Consider the following 16,044-nt stretch of genomic DNA (forward strand, 5'->3'; position numbering starts at 1 on the left):
CCTTTGCTTCAGTTCTCCTCTTCCCAGGTCGTAGACCTGGCCTGTGAGGAAGACACATAAGCAGCCCAGCAGATGCTTCATCCGTGGCACTAATTCATGACACTCACTTGACAGAACTGTTGTATGTCAAGATTCAAAGTCATTCAACTTCTCCACCTGTGCAGGCACAGACTAAAATGAAGACATAGACTGCCACATAGGGGTTATTTATCAGTTTAGTTCAGTTCAGTTCAGTCTCTCAATAGTGTCTGATGCTGTGAAAGCCCATGCACTGCAGCACACCAGGCTTCCCTGTCCATCACCAACTCCTGGGACATATCCAAATCATGTCCATTGAGTCAGTAATGCCATCCAACCACCTCATCCTCTGTCATCCCCTTCTTCTCCTGGGTTCAATCTTTCCCAGCATCAGGGTCTTTTCCAATGACTCTGTTCTTCGCATCAGGTGGCCAAAAGATTGGAGTTTCAGCTTCAGCATCAGTCCTTCCAATGAATATTCAGGACTGATTACCTTTTGGATTGACTGGTTGGATCTCCTTGCAGTCCAAGGGACTCTCAACAGTCTTCTCCAACACCACAGTTCAAACACATCAATTCTTTGCTCAGCTTTCTTTATGGGCCAACTCTCACGTGCATACATGACCAGGGAAAAGCCATAGCTTTGATAGATGTACCTTTGTCAGCAAAATGTCTCTGCTTTTTAATATGCTGTCTAGGTTGGTCATAGCTTTTCTTCTAAGGAGCAAATGTCTTTTAATTTCATGGCTGCAGTCACCATCTGCAGTGATTTTGGAGCCCAAGAAAATAAAGTCTGTCACTGTGTCCATTGTTTCCCCATGTATTTTCCATGAAGTGATGGCACTGGATGCCATGATCTTAGTTTTCTGAATGTTGTGTTTTAGGTCAGCTTTTTCACTTTCCTCTTTCACATTCATCAAGAGGCTCTTTAGTTCCTTTTTGCTTTCTGCCATAATGGTGGTGACATTTTCATATCTGAGGTTATCGATATTTCTCCCAGCAATCTTTGCTGAGAGAATGCACTGCTCATAGCAAACATACTCTTCCAACAACACAAGAGACGACTCTACACATGGACATCACCAGATGGTCAATACTGAAATCAGGTTGATTATATTCTTTGCAGCTGAAGATAGAGAAGCTTTATGCTGCTGCTGTTGCTGCTAAGTCGCTTCAGTAATGTCCAACTCTGTGTGACCCCAAAGATGGCAGCCCACCAGGATCCCCCATCCCTGGGATTCTCCAAGCAAGAATACTGGAGTGGGTTGCCATTTCCTCCTCCAATGCATGAAAGTGAAAAGTGAAAGTGAAGTCGTTCAGTCGTGTCTGACTCTTCGCGACCCCATGGACTGCAGCCTACCAGGCTCCTTCATCCATGGGATTTTCCGGGCAAGAGTACTGGAGTGGGGTGCCATTGCCTTCTCCAGGAGAAGCTCTATACCATCAGCAAAAACAAGAATGGAAACTGACTGTGGCTCAGATCATGAACTTCTTATTGCCAAATTCAGACTTAAATTGAAGAAAGTAGGGAAAACAACTAGACCATTCAGCTATGACCTAAATCACTTCATGGAAAATAGATGGGAAACAGTGGCTGATTTTATTTATTTATTTATTTATTTATTGGCTCCAAAACCACTGCAGATGGTGATTGCAGCCATGAAATTAAAAGACGCTTACTCCTTGGAAGGAAAGTTTTGACCAACCTAGAAAGTGTATTAGAAAGCAGAGACATTACTTTGCCAGCAATGGTCCATCTAGTCAAGGCTATGGTTTTTCCAGTAGTCGTATGGGTGTGAGAGTTGGACTATAAAGAAAGCTGAGCGCAGAAGAATTGATGCTTTTGAACTATGGTGTTGGAGAAGACTCTTTTGCATCCCTTGGACTGCAAGGAGATCCAACCAGTCCAACCTAAAGCAGATCAGACCTGGGTGTTCATTGGAAGGACTGATGTGGAAGATGAAACCCCAATACTTTGGCCACCTGATGCAAAGAGCTGACTCATTTGAAAAGACCCTGATGCTGGGAAAGATTGAGAGCAAGAGGAGAAGGGGATGACAGAGGATGAGATGGTTTGATGGCATCACAGAATCAATGGACATGAGTTTGGGTAAACTCCGGGAGCTGGGGCTATACAGGGAGGCCTGGTGTGCTGCAGTTCATGGGGTCCCAAATAGTCAGACATGACTGAGCGACTGAACTGAACTGAACTGAAATAAAATCCCTTATGATTATACAGTGGAAGGGACAAATATTTTCAAGGGATTAGATCTGATAGAGTGCCTGAAGAACTAGGGATGGAGGTTTGTGCCATTGTATGGGAGGCAGTGATCAAGACCATCACCAAGAAAAAGAAATACAAAAAGGCAAAATAGTTGTCTGAGCAGTCCTTAAAAATAGCTGAGCAAAGAAGAGAAACTAAGGGCAAAGAAGAAAAGGAAAAATATACCCACTTGAATGCAGAGCTCCAAAGAATAGCAAGGACAGATAAGAAAGTCTTCTTAAGTGATCAATGTGAAGAAACAGAGGAGAAGAATAGAATAGGAAAGACTAGAGATCTTTTCAGGAAACCTAGAGATACCCAGGGAATATTTCACCCAAAGGTGGGCACAATAAAGGACAGAAACGATATGGACCTAACAGAAGCAGAACATATTAAATAAATTAAAACACTATTTTTCATGATAAGGTTTCTGATTGAAGGTTGAAAAATCTAACATTCAGAATGCAGGAAAACAGTCACTTGCACATCATTCATGAGGGGATGAGGAACAATAAAAATATCATGAAGAAAGATTCTTAAATATCTTATAAATGAAGACTAGGAATGAACTTAATCAGATAATTGATACAGCATTACATTCAGCTAAATATTGAAGACAAAAATAAAAGGCACTTATCTATTTTAAAAGAAATATAAAATACAACATTTGTATTAGTCAGAGTCCTCCATAGCAACAGAACTAATAAGATGTACTATGTGGTGTGTGTGTGTGTGTGTGTGTGTGTGTGTGTGTGTGTGTGTGTGTAAAGAGAGAGAGAGACAGAGACTGAAAAAGATTCAGAAAGAGATTGATTATAAGGAATTGGCACACAGTTACAATAGATAACAATTGAACGGGAAAGACTAGAGATCTATTCAAGAAAATTAGAGATACCAAGGGAACATTTCATGCAAAGATGGGCACAATAAAGGACAGAAATGGTAGGGGCCTAACAGAAGCAGAAGATATTAAAAAGAGGTGGCAAGAATACACAGAAAAACTATACAAAGAGAGCTTAATGACCCATATAACTATGATTGTGTGATCACTCATTTAGAGCCAGACATGGTGGAATGCGAAGTCAAGTGGACCTTAGGAAGCATCACTATGAACAAAGCTAGTGGAGGTGATAGAATTCCAGCTGAGCTATTTCAAATCCTAAAAGATGATGGTGTGAAAGTGCTGCACTCAGTATGCCAGCAAATTTGGAAAACTCAGCAGTGGCTACAGGACTGGAAAAGGTCAGTTTGATTCCCATCCCAAAGAAAGGTAATGCCAAAGAATGTTCAAACTATTGCACAATTGTACTCATCTCACATACTAGCAGAGTAATGCTCAAGATTCTCCAAGACAGGCTTGAACAGTACATGAACCATGAACTTCCAGAAGTTCAAGATGGATTTAGAAAAGGCAGAGGAACTAGAGATTAAATTGCTAACATCTGTCAGATCATCAAAAAAGCAAGAGAGTTCCAGAAAAACATCTACTTCTGCTTTATTGACTATGCCAATGACTTTCACTGCGTGGATCACAACAAAATGTGGAAAATTCTTCAAGAGATGGGAATACCAGACCACCTTACCTGCCTCCTGAGAAATCTGTATGCAGGTCAAGAAGCAACAGTTAGACAGAAATCTGTATGCAGATCAAGAAGCAACAGACATGGAACACAGACTGGTTCAAAATTGGGAATGGAGTATGTCAAGGCTGTATATTATCACTCTGCTTATTCAACTTATAGGCAGAGTACATCATGCAAAATGCCGGGCTGGATGAAGCACAAGCTGGCATCATGATTGCTGGGAGAAATATCAAAAACCTCAGGGGTTATTTATAGTGGAGGAGAAGATGGTCCAAATATTTGCTCTGTGCTCACACTTGGGCAAGCAATTTCCCTACAAGAATCTTAATTTCCTTGCCTATAACATGAGAGTGTTGTCCTTAAATAGTAGTTCTCAAACTCAGCTCCACAAAAATCTGTATGCTTTTAGTCATTCATAATTTGGGGAACTCTTCCCTCAGGTATTCTGGTTCAGTAGGTGTGGAGTTAGCAAAGTCAATGCCCGGACAGGTGTGAAACAAGAATAAAAACAATCCATCAGGGCTTCCATAGGCCCCATGTAGGAAATCTGGGATGTAGATGTTAAAAGGTGCTCGTCCTACAATGGTAACCAGGTTTCCTCACTCTAGGGCTCTGAAAGCCTTTAACAGTCTAATGTAAGTTGTGAACTATCAATAGATGTTAACATTATGCAACATTCTCAAAAGCATTTGACCATAGAACCAACACCTACTAACAGTCCAGGCACAACAGCATTTTCCAGATCACAGTTAAGAAAATCCTAGAGTAGGTGTCTTAGCTCAGATTGTCAAAACAAAGTATCATAGAGTAGGTAGCTTAAACTACAGAAATCTATTTCTCACAAATTTGGAGGCTGTTAACTCCAAGATTAAGGCGCCAGCATACCATTGCCTTCTCCCTATGTCCTCACATGGCCTTTCCTCAGTGTGTGTGGGCAGAAAGAGATCTTTCTCTCTCTCCCTCTTCTTATAAGCCCTGTTGGATTAAGACTCCCCACCCATGACCTCTTTTAAATTTATCTCAAAAACTTCCTATCTTCAAATATAATAAAATTAGAGTTAAGTCTTGAAAAGACTAATTTGGGGCGAAGAGTGGTTACACAAGTCAGGCAACAGCACTAGAAGATATCCAAGGCCACTCCAAGTCTATATCCTAAGATTCTCAGTGAACCATTTTGTTTTGATGAATCATTGTTCACAATATGAAGGAATTTCTGGTGGGAAAATAGTATAGATAACCTCACAGAGGTGTATTTTATAAGTGTTCTTAGTGCCTCCAATGAAAGATATTGCCAAAGAACAAAGTATTACCATGATGACAAATCCTTTGGGGGTGGGGGAGGGGAGATTGTCCTTTCTATTAATACTGGAACCAAAATAAGAACCAATATTCTGAACCTGCTCAGAACACTAGTCTATATCACCTTACCACTTCTAACTCAGATGGTGAAAAGCCACGCCTTATTTATCATCATGTCAATACAAATAACCAATAAATGATCTGTAACAGGAATAAAAATAGAAAAGAGTTTTATTTGAACCAAACTGAGGGCTATAGCCTAGGGAACAACTTATCAGTAACGCTCAGAAGCTGTGCTGGAGAAGCATGGTTTTCATCACAGTTTTATATCTTTTCAGAACAAAGAACCATCAAACAGAAACATGCAGGGGTACATTCCTTCAAGATTTCAAAAGGGATTAGCATGTACAGAGTGAATTAGCAGGACCTTGGTATCTGGGAAGGAAAATTTATCTTTAAAGGAATACTAGCACAAGCATCATAAGAGAGGATAGCACTTATCCCTACCTTCAAAGTGGACATACTTTACTTCTGGATAATGAATTCTTTTCTTAATGGCTAAAGCAGATGAACACTGCATGATAAACAGGTCATAAGACAGGTTGTTCTGGTTAATATAAAGTTCAAGCTAAGTCACATATAAGTCAGAATGACTTCCCCATAGCTCAGTTGTGAAAATTTCTTGCATCAATCACAAAGTTTTATTGATCCCAAACAGTAGTCTAAAACTGTAATCTTGCATCTGAACTTTGCACAACATTCAAGTTGTGGGCTATATGCTTATTTTCTCCCCCACTCTCCTGGAGGTAGAAAGGAGATTCCTTTTATTTTCTACTCCTCTTAGGATATGGAGAGAGAACACTGAGCTGAACTTCTAACCCCTTGCAAATCCACAGATGTTTCCTTTACACCCATTTTTGATTCTGTGCTCACCCTAGGGGATTAGAAGGGATTCATACACCTTGAGTAAGCACATTCCTTACATACTGACTTTGCGTCTATATATTAGCTCATGTCTTTTTATGAGTCCATATTCTGTTTATGGGACTCTGCTTCTAGGTATTGGCTCATATTTCCACATACAGACTGTGGTAGATTGACTGAAAAAAAAGCCACAGCAATTCCTCCTGTCCCTGGATGTGCAGCCCTTTGGTTATATGTTGAAGGCAGAGCTGAGGATTTGCTGATGGAGTTAGTGTGGGACATGGAAGAAACAGAGGCATCAAGGAGAATGCCAAGGTACTTGGCCTAAGCAATAGGAAGAAAAGAACTTTCATCTATCAAGGGGAAGAAGGCAGAGGAAGAACAGATTTGGGAGGGGGAAAAAAGCAGTCAGTGAGTAAAACCTTCATGGATACTAAATCTATTTATTTTAAAAAGTAAACTTATAAAATCCATAAAACTAAGATTCCCTTAAATGTTCTGATATATATGCAATATATTAAGTAAGAGTTCAACTAAAATCCCAACTCCAAACAGGTTAGTTAATTACATATTTTCATCTGGAACAAGAGTCACATCCTCTTTGGGTTGAGCTGTTGTGGCTATCCAGAGAGGTTGACCTGTAGCACTGTCTCTTAAAAACACATGATTTGTGAAAGAAATTGGAGTGTCATTGCCCTAAGTAAACAGTGAATTATGTACATACATGTGATGATGATATCAGAGAAAGTAACTTAATGATCTGAGTGGTAATTTGATTTTCTGGTATTGGTAATAGACTAAAAGCAAATGCCTCTGCTAATATCAGATAACCCTTGATTTTTATCTTTTCAAAGCTGATGCAGATGACCAGATGATTATTTTCTTTCAGTCTTTTAATATAGAAAATTGAGCGATTTCTTAGCATTCAACCTTCCTTACATTCCCTGGTAATGGTGCACTCTTTGAACATGCTGCTCTGGATTAGTATTTGGGGCTTTATGATTAATATTGCAGGCAATATCTGCAGCATAGGGGCCAATAATCTGTCTGAGAGATGCATGAATAAGCAGGAAAATGTGTTCACAGAACCTCATGCAAGCCAAGGAACTCAGAAGGACAAGTGAGTAGCGGGCTGGGCAGGGAGGGTGGGCACCTGGCTGACTCTTCTGCTCCAAGTTTAGCGGGCCTCATCCCCATTCTGTAAGATGCAGAGTCCTGGGTTCCTCACCTGGCTCCTGGCCCCTTCCCCTCACCCACCACCCACCTGGGGCAACCTAGCCTGTGCCCCTCATTTCTGACCCCACCTCCTTATGGCCATTAGCTCCACCCCTCCCCAACCCTCTTCCCCCACCCCCTCCAGCCCTAGCTCTGCCTCCATATTGCACCTGCACACTCAGATCAGATCAGTCGCTCAGTCGTGTCTGACTCTTTGAGACCCCATGAATCACAGCACGCCAGGCCTCCCTGTCCATCACCAACTCCCAGAGTTCACTCAGACTCACGTCCATCGAGTCAGTGATGCCATCCAGCCATCTCATTCTCTGTTGTCCCCTTCTCCTCCTGCCCCCAATCCCTCCCAGCATCAGAGTCTTTTCCAATGAGTCAACTCTTCCCATGAGGTGGCCAAAGTACTGGAGTTTCAGCTTTAGCATCATTCCTTCCAAAGAAATCCCAGGGCTGATCTCCTTCAGAATGGACTGGTTGGATCTCCTTGCAGTCCAAGGGACTCTCAAGAGTCTTCTCCAACACCACACTTCAAAAGCGACAATTCTTCGGCACTCAGCCTTCTTCACAGTCCAACTCTCACATCCATACATGACCACAGGAAAAACCATAGCCTTGACTAGACGAACCTTTATTGGCAAAGTAATGTCTCTGCTTTTGAATATGCACACTAGCAACCATCTACTCTTGAGGGCAGGGCCTGCCCTGGGCCCGCCTCCATGGAAAGAGCTTCTGGTGAGGCTTGGGAGTGTAAATTAAGATCAGAATGGTAGTGGGATTTCATGGTGTTTGGCAGTCTAAATACAAATGCTTCAGGTAAAATCATACCCACTGACCTGAAATAGGGCCAATGGGAGATGGCTTGCAGTCTTATGTGAGGCTCATTCTGTAGCATGAGAGGATAATAAAAAGGATATAAAATTCCAGCTGCAATTGGAGAAAAAGAGAAGTGATCTGATCTCTGCATCTTGATGAACCTCTTGGGTAGGAAATGAGAGATTGAAGCTTGGGGCCCTCTAGACTGAATGGCAAGAACAGAATTGCTGCCTCCTTCAGCCCATGATCTTTTTGAAATCCCAGGAAGAGAAAGGCACCCAGCCACCCTGAAGATCTACAGGCAGAACAGACTGCCAGTCTCACTCTCCTTTCCTGTGGGGGTGAAGAGGGGATTACTGACCAATAAGGCTATTTGTTTGGAAAATTTTTAAAATATTTATTTATTTGGCTGTGCTGGGTCTTACTTGTAGCATGTGGAATCTAGTTTCCCAAGCAGAGATCGAACTTGGGTACCTGCTTTGGAAGCATGGAGTCTCAGCCACTGAACCACCGGGGAAGTCCCTGCTGAAATGTTTAAACCATGGTAAGTTATAAGGCATAAAGTGAAGAGGAACTAAAAAGCCTCTTGATGAAAGTGAAAGAGGAGAGTGAAAAAGTTGGCTTGAATCTCAACATTCAGAAAACTAAGATCATGGCATCTGGTCCCATCACTTCATGGGAAACAGATGGGAAAACAGTGGAAACAATGTCAGACTTTATTTTTGGGGGTTCCCAAATCACTGCAGATAGTGATTGCAGCCATGAAATTGAAAGACGCTTACTCCGTGGAAGGAAAGTTATGACCAACCTAGATAGCATATTCAAAGGCAGAGACATTACTTTGCCAAAAAAGGTCCGTCTAGTCAAGGCTATGGCTTTTCCAGAGGTCATGTATGGACGTGAGAGTTGGACTGTGAAGAAATCTGAGCGCCGAAGAATTGTCGCTTTTGAACTGTGGTGTTGGAGAATACTCTTGAGAGTCCCTTGGACTGCAAGGAGATCCAACCAGTCCATCCTAAAAAAGATCAATCCTGGATGTTCATTGGAGGGACTGATGTTGAAGATGGAACTCCAATACTTTGGCCACCTCATGAGAAGAGCCTGATGCCGGGAAAGATTGAGGGCAGTAGGAGAAGGGGCAGCAGAGGATGAGATGGTTAGATGGCATCACCTACTCGATGGACATGGGTTTGGGTAAACTCCTGGAGCTGGTGATGGACAGGGAGGCCTGGCATGCTGGGATTCATGGGATCACAAAGAGTTGGACATGACTGAGCGACTAAACTGAACTGAAGTTATGCGTAGGACATGCAATTTCAGTTAATTGCATGTCTAATTCCAGTGAGAACTGAAAAGTGTATTGATATGTTTAAAGAATAAAAAATGCCAAAAAATTCTACCCACTTAGCTAATTTAATTCCACTATTACAAAGTCTTTATAAGACCTAGTGGTGTGGTGTAATAAAAGAGGTCTCAGGCTCAACGGACTGAGATTCTAATGCAGGCTTCAGCAGGAATTAATTGTGTACTTGCTGCTTCTAGTTTGGTCCTACTGACTTCTGAACTAATCTTCTATAAAGTCATGCTGTTCACTCTACCTTTACTTGCGCTTGGGAGTATCAGAAGATTTCTCCCCGATCTTCAAATATGCATTCATGGCCTTTATGAAGTGGCTAAAAGTATTGCTTCTCATAGGGAGGCACTAGATTACTTGCTACCTTTAGGGGATCAAGCTTCCCAGGTGGCTCGCATGGTAAAGAATCTGCCTGCAATGCAGGAGACCAGGGTTCGATCCCTGGGTTAGGAAGATCCCCTGGAGAAGGGAATGACAACCCACTCCTGTATTCTTGCCTGGAGAATTCCATGGACAGAGGAGCCTGGCGGGCTACAGTCCATGGGGTCACACAGAGTTGGACATGACTGAGTAACATTAAGGGGAATACTTCCCTAAACAAAGGGGAGAGCTTAACAAAGAGGGAACTTTTAGCATGGCCTGGAGACCCCATCCTCTTGCCACCAGCTCCTGTTCTTAAGCCATCAGACTCCAGAGCTTAAAGCTCTGCCCCGGTTCAGGTGACAATGCACATAACAGAGCTGCAGCTTTCTTGATCATGCTGGTGCTCATTGAGAGTAAGAAAAACATGAAAGTGAGGCCTTCTGAAGCAAATGAATTTTATTGGAAGAACACAAATATTTAACAAAGTACAAGAAACTTAGGCAACAAATACTTTTTAAAGACACAGAAATGAGGCTAGCTCAGGGAAACTCACCAGTATGTCTTTTTTTTTTTTTTTTTGGCCATGCCATGCAGCATGCGGGATCTTAGTTCCCCTGCCAGGGATTGAAACCGCCCCCCACCCCCCATATTGGAAGCACGGAGTCTTAACCACTGGACTGCTGGGGAAGTCCAAACAGTATGTCTTTTTATATTCTGTGCAGTAAAAAGTTACTAGTGAACCTTTATAGGCTCTCACTCATTCTTGTGGGTCTAGTCCCAAACTATAACAAAAATATTATTGGCTCCACTAATAAGATGAAAAGTGTACCAAACGAAGTAGCTATGGCCAGGAAACTCAGTGACACAAAATAGAAGGCTGTGGGAAGGTCTCAGAGAAAAGAGGCCTGCTAGAGAGACCAACGAGCCTGAGACAGGGCCTTCCACCCTGTGGAATACAAATACAGCACACATGCACTTTGACATGTCCCCATGGGTACAATATTTTTAAAGATTTCTCGAGTAAGCACAAAAGCAAATATTATAAAAAATGAAAACAACCCAAAGTCCAAGCCATTCCCAAAGGCACGATACCCAAAAGTCAATTTCTGGTCAAATGACAACTCACTGATGTCACAGGGTCACTCTTCGAGGCAAAGTCCTCCGCGTGAAGTTAACGAATTCTGTAGAACTGCTGTTTTTCTATGAAATTCAAAATCCTGCAGACTAAAGGTTAACCTTACATTCCACCAATACAAACACCAAGTTTACATAGAAAAACCAAGGCAAAACCATAATACAGAAGCCGTAAATGGCACCACCCATTTCCCCAAGGAGAAACATTCTTCCCTCTCAGTTCTAAAATCTAAAAACACTTGAGGGGGGGCACTCATTTGTGATCATGGAAGGGTCTTTTTTTTTTTTATTTTTAAACCCCTTTATTGAGGTATGAGGAATGACTGACATACAAAAAAAGTACACATTTAATGTATACAATCTAATGAGTCTGGAGATTATACATCCATAAAGCATCTCCATAATCTATACCATAAATACACCTATACACTCTGAAGTTAAATTCCACCTTCATAATTTATTATTATTACTTGGTGAAAAAAAAAAAAAAAAACATGATGGAATAAGATCAACCTTCAGCATTTTCAGTACACGTCAGTCCTGGGGTCTGGAGGAGATGCACAGGTGCTTGGTTCCTGACTTTGACTATATCCTATATCCTGTAGCTCAGTACTCTGACAATCTACTAGAGGAAAATCTACAACAGGCCTTTCAGCATTCTGGAAGGTACTCTGTCTGACTGATGGGGAGAAGCTGAGTAAACCAGTGAATCTTCTTAGGATTCACTGAAGTGAGCTCACTGCTGTTCTTTTCCAAAACTGATAAGAAGTAGTACAGTAGGCTTGCACATGAATAAGGAGAGGTGAAGGAAGCTCAGAAAGCCAACCCAAATCTAAACTGTGAGGTGGCCTGGCAGGCAACGCTCAGTAACCCATTTTGTGTGTGTGCTGGAGTCAGCATAGTAGACTGGGAGGGCAAATTCAAGTCCAGAGGGATGAAGAGACCATTCAAATTGTATAGGAATGCACATATTTTGCTCATTCTGTCCACTCTTTCGGAAAGAACTGCACACTAAAATTCCATAACTAAAACTCTGCAGGATCTGAGTCCTTGCCTCCTACCAAGTATTCTAGCAGGTCCTGTGCACCAAAAGACACAGAAATCAGACCTCCACCAATCAGAGATCAAATCTCTGCTCCTTCAGAGTACTTGAGAAAGGGACGGTGAGAGATGAAGTTCAGCTCCACTTGCCAACCGACTGCTGACATCAGCAGAGTGATTTAAACCATCTCTAAACAAGGTTTGTAGTTTTAATTCTCATCCCCATTGATCCTATTGATCACAGAGAATCCCCACTGAGGACATATGTATGGGTTAAAAAGCAGCTAGACGATAAGAAGTCACTCACACTTTGTACTTATCCTTCAGGTGCTGTTTTCACAAGTTCCTCATGAGGAAGTTCTCTGCACAGGTCTGATTATGGCCAGGACTTTACAATTAGCACTTGGAGGGAGGATGCAGATACTCAGGGGACCTGGTATCTCACCAGAGCATATTGTAAGGGAAACTAAAATAAGGACAATTAAATTGCTCATATTGAAAAGGGATAAGGCCTTCTTTCTTGCCTTTCCTAAAAAACTTTGGAATATGTGTCAGTTCTTTGTCTGACTCTGCTGCTCGTAAGTCACCTCAGTCATGTCTGACTCCTTGCAACCCCATAGATGGCAGCCCACCAGGCTCCTTTGTCCCTGGGATTCTCCAGGCAGGAATACTGGAGTGGGTTGCCATTTCTGACTCTCTGCAATGTATGCAAATCTTTTCTATAAGTTAAATAAGCCTCTTGGTAATTTGATAAACCAAGTGTTTTCCTTCAGGGATCTGGCAGCAAAAGTAGTGACCAAGAGCGCATAAAGCTACAGGAAAAAGATGAAAAATATCTCTGGAGAAAAAAAAAAGAACTGTAAGCAATAGCAGTTCCTTCTCAGAACTCCCTTAGATTATATACTGTGTAACAGTACAGCAGGGAAAAGAGCTCCCCTTCCACAACAGCCATTTTTCACAGGTCTAGACAACAGAACAAGGAAGAGACAGCAAAGCCTTCACTTGCAGACAAAATCACAATTCTCTTGGGAAAATGGAAACCAGTCCTGATCCCATAATAAATGTCCTAGTTTATAAGAAAGCCATATTTTCTTATATCCATCAGGGTGCATTGTTATCTTCTGTCTCTCAGCTATGCTAGCCTAAAGGACGGGCACAAGAATGGAGGAAGGAGACAGGAGAAAGAGCCCTGAACCCACAATGTCCACCACAATCATCACACCAAAGACATTTGTCCTCCCCACTGTCAGTCTTTCCTTATACTCTCAGAGCCTCCTCCTCAAAGCCCTGCTGGGCCCAAATTTCCCTAATCAAGAGCAAGCAAAAGCCTGAAATAGGGAAACCATTGGACCTTTTCCCTCCCCAAATTGAGCTCCCCTTTCATCTCCACCACTCCAGTAGCACACCATCACAAACAATGCATAACTGTCCCTCCACTGTTGTAACAACAACACCTTATTCTTTGAGAGCGCATAGAAGGTCCCCTTGAGGCAGTGTCACCCCCACAAACAGGAAGGACCAAATGGAAGAGGAGCCACCATCAAGCAGAAAGGATTTCTAGCAGATACACGGGGCTGGAGGAGAGGGGGGAGACAGCTACAGCCTGGGTGTGTAGCCCTCTTCAGCAAGAGGAATACAAGGGCTTGATCCTCCAGCTGGAGTACCTGACTCAGGAGGTTCCTGCACATCCAGGTTCATTGGCCAATATACGCCTTCTTTAGGACTTTACTAAGGCACCTGGGATGTGTGAGTGTTGAAGGAAGAGTGAAGCACCAGCAACAGCAACTCAGTTTCATTTGCCTCTTTACAGCCACAGGCAGTCTCAATAGAAGAGTTGAGTGAGACCACTCAACCAAGTGTAGTCAACATCAGTGGGCACCTCCCAGGAGACTCCCTCAGATTACTGCTCTAGGCCACAGTATAGGAAGGGGAAAGGCCACATTTCTTGAGTCGCTTTTCACAGCCTAAGGCAGTACACAGACTGAAGCAGGAACACAAGAACATCTCTAATAGTGAAGTCCAAAATTCTGGGGAATGCTGTAGCATAGGGTAAAGCCTTCATCATGAAAGTCTCACCTTTGTCAGAAAGTAATCCACTCTCATGTCACACTCAGTGATGTGCACTATATTTTCAGTACCCTTGCTACAATGATCCAAGACAATACCAGGGATTGAGAAATAGGTAGGAGACACTTTTGACCACAGAAAGTCCAATACACCTTTCACATTGAGGGCCTATGTCCTCCTGTCCAGCTTTCTCCTTGTGCTCTGAGAACAGCTCTATAGAGGCTCACTCTTCCCAGCCCCTTCCCCACCTCTAGGCTTTAGGCACCCCAACGAAGGTCCACACATAGTTAGTCATTCCATCTTTCCTGATCAGGGAAGTCCTTCCCGCTTTGACCCTTTAATCTCTACAGTACTTCTCCTGAAAAGAACCGACAATCAAAAGTGGCCTGAGAACCACTCATGAAACTCATTTAGTTCAAGATTAAATTGGTACAGCTACTATGGAAAACAGTATGAAAGTGCCTCAAAAAATTAAAAACAGAACTATCATCTAGTCCAGCAATCCCACTTGTGGTATGTATCCAACGGAATACTTTGCACCAAGAATTTATAGAACATTAACATTCCCACAAATGAGTAGACATTCATTGAAGTATAGTCTCATGAGCCTAAGTGACATGGCTGGCCTAGGAATGAATTTCTGGGAAAGAACCAGCAAGCCAGATTCCATCTCAAATTCAGTGGAGGATTACCTTCGCTTTCCATGAGAGCCCTGATGTGTGAAACTGTCACCAATTGGAGAGTCATCTTTTTTGAATCCTCAACCTTGTGACTTATTTTTAAGTGCCAATACATAGCAGATTTACCTATTAAACCATTCATTTAGGTTTTCTTGACCCCTGCCTCTAAAGAAGTCAGCCAAGATGACTATGATGGGCAGTGGGAATAAGTGTGTATGGAAGGGGAAGAAGGCATCACGGTTATTCTTAAGTTTCACAATTGTTTTGACTAGGAAATAAGCCAGCTTTGATCATCATCATGTCACTTGGTGAAAGAATATGGGCTCAGGATAGGTTTTTCTAAGTATCTCAGGCCTCAGGTTTTCACTGGGTAGGAAATTATCATGACCCCCTCTTTCACAGCTTTAAAGTAATTTCACTAATTACAGGGATAAACAAAAAGTCTTTAAAATGTCAACATGCCCTCTAAAGACTATACTCACACTTTAGTTTCCAATCACAAAGAAATGTGGATTTTATTTTAACCTTTGGTGAATGAAATTCAGGTTCTATGATGCCACCTTATGGATAAAACCTGTGCTAATAAAGCAACAGAGGAGCCCGAGGTTTCTATGAACCTAGAGGTTAGAAGTGTCTTTGAATGCATCTTATAAGAGTTCATATTTCTATTTAGTGCTTTCCCCCCACCCCAATTGTGAAAACTCTTCCACAGATTTTCAACAAATTAACCACTGCCCAGAAAAGAAGTAACTTGATACAGACAATGAAAGGGAGGGGACCTTTTCTGCACTGCCAGTTAACAAGCACCCTCTTGGTGCCTGAACTTGGTGCTGAGCCATATCAGCTTTGGCATAAGGCATCATAGATGGCCAGAAAAGAAAGTGGCTCAGAGCAAGGCAAGGTGTGAGTTGCTGGGCTGCCTCTTGGCATCATAGCAGGATTAAAGAGGCTGGTTTTCAAAGAGAAGTCCAGTGATATCTGAGGAAATTTGCTGGCCCTGTGAAAGGAAACAAACGTTTGGTTGAAATGGGGTCTGGACAGGTAGGGAGATGAGCTAAATGAAGCCACAATGTTCTGTTCCCATATATGGGTTCTGGAAATGGTGTACTAATTCCTTCAGTACCTCTTGTGTGGTAAGCACTCAAGAAAAACCATAGAATAGACATCCCTGAGTGCTGGGGTCCAGCCCCGGTTGGATCCAGGGATTCCCTCAGGAGGACGGCATTGGCGAAAGGATAGATAAAAGGAGAAAGAGACAGAGGCTTGACCTGACTGGTT

The sequence above is a fragment of the Bos indicus x Bos taurus genome, chromosome X (genome assembly GCF_003369695.1).
Source record: "Bos indicus x Bos taurus breed Angus x Brahman F1 hybrid chromosome X, Bos_hybrid_MaternalHap_v2.0, whole genome shotgun sequence".
Classification (NCBI taxonomy): Eukaryota; Metazoa; Chordata; class Mammalia; order Artiodactyla; family Bovidae; genus Bos; species Bos indicus x Bos taurus.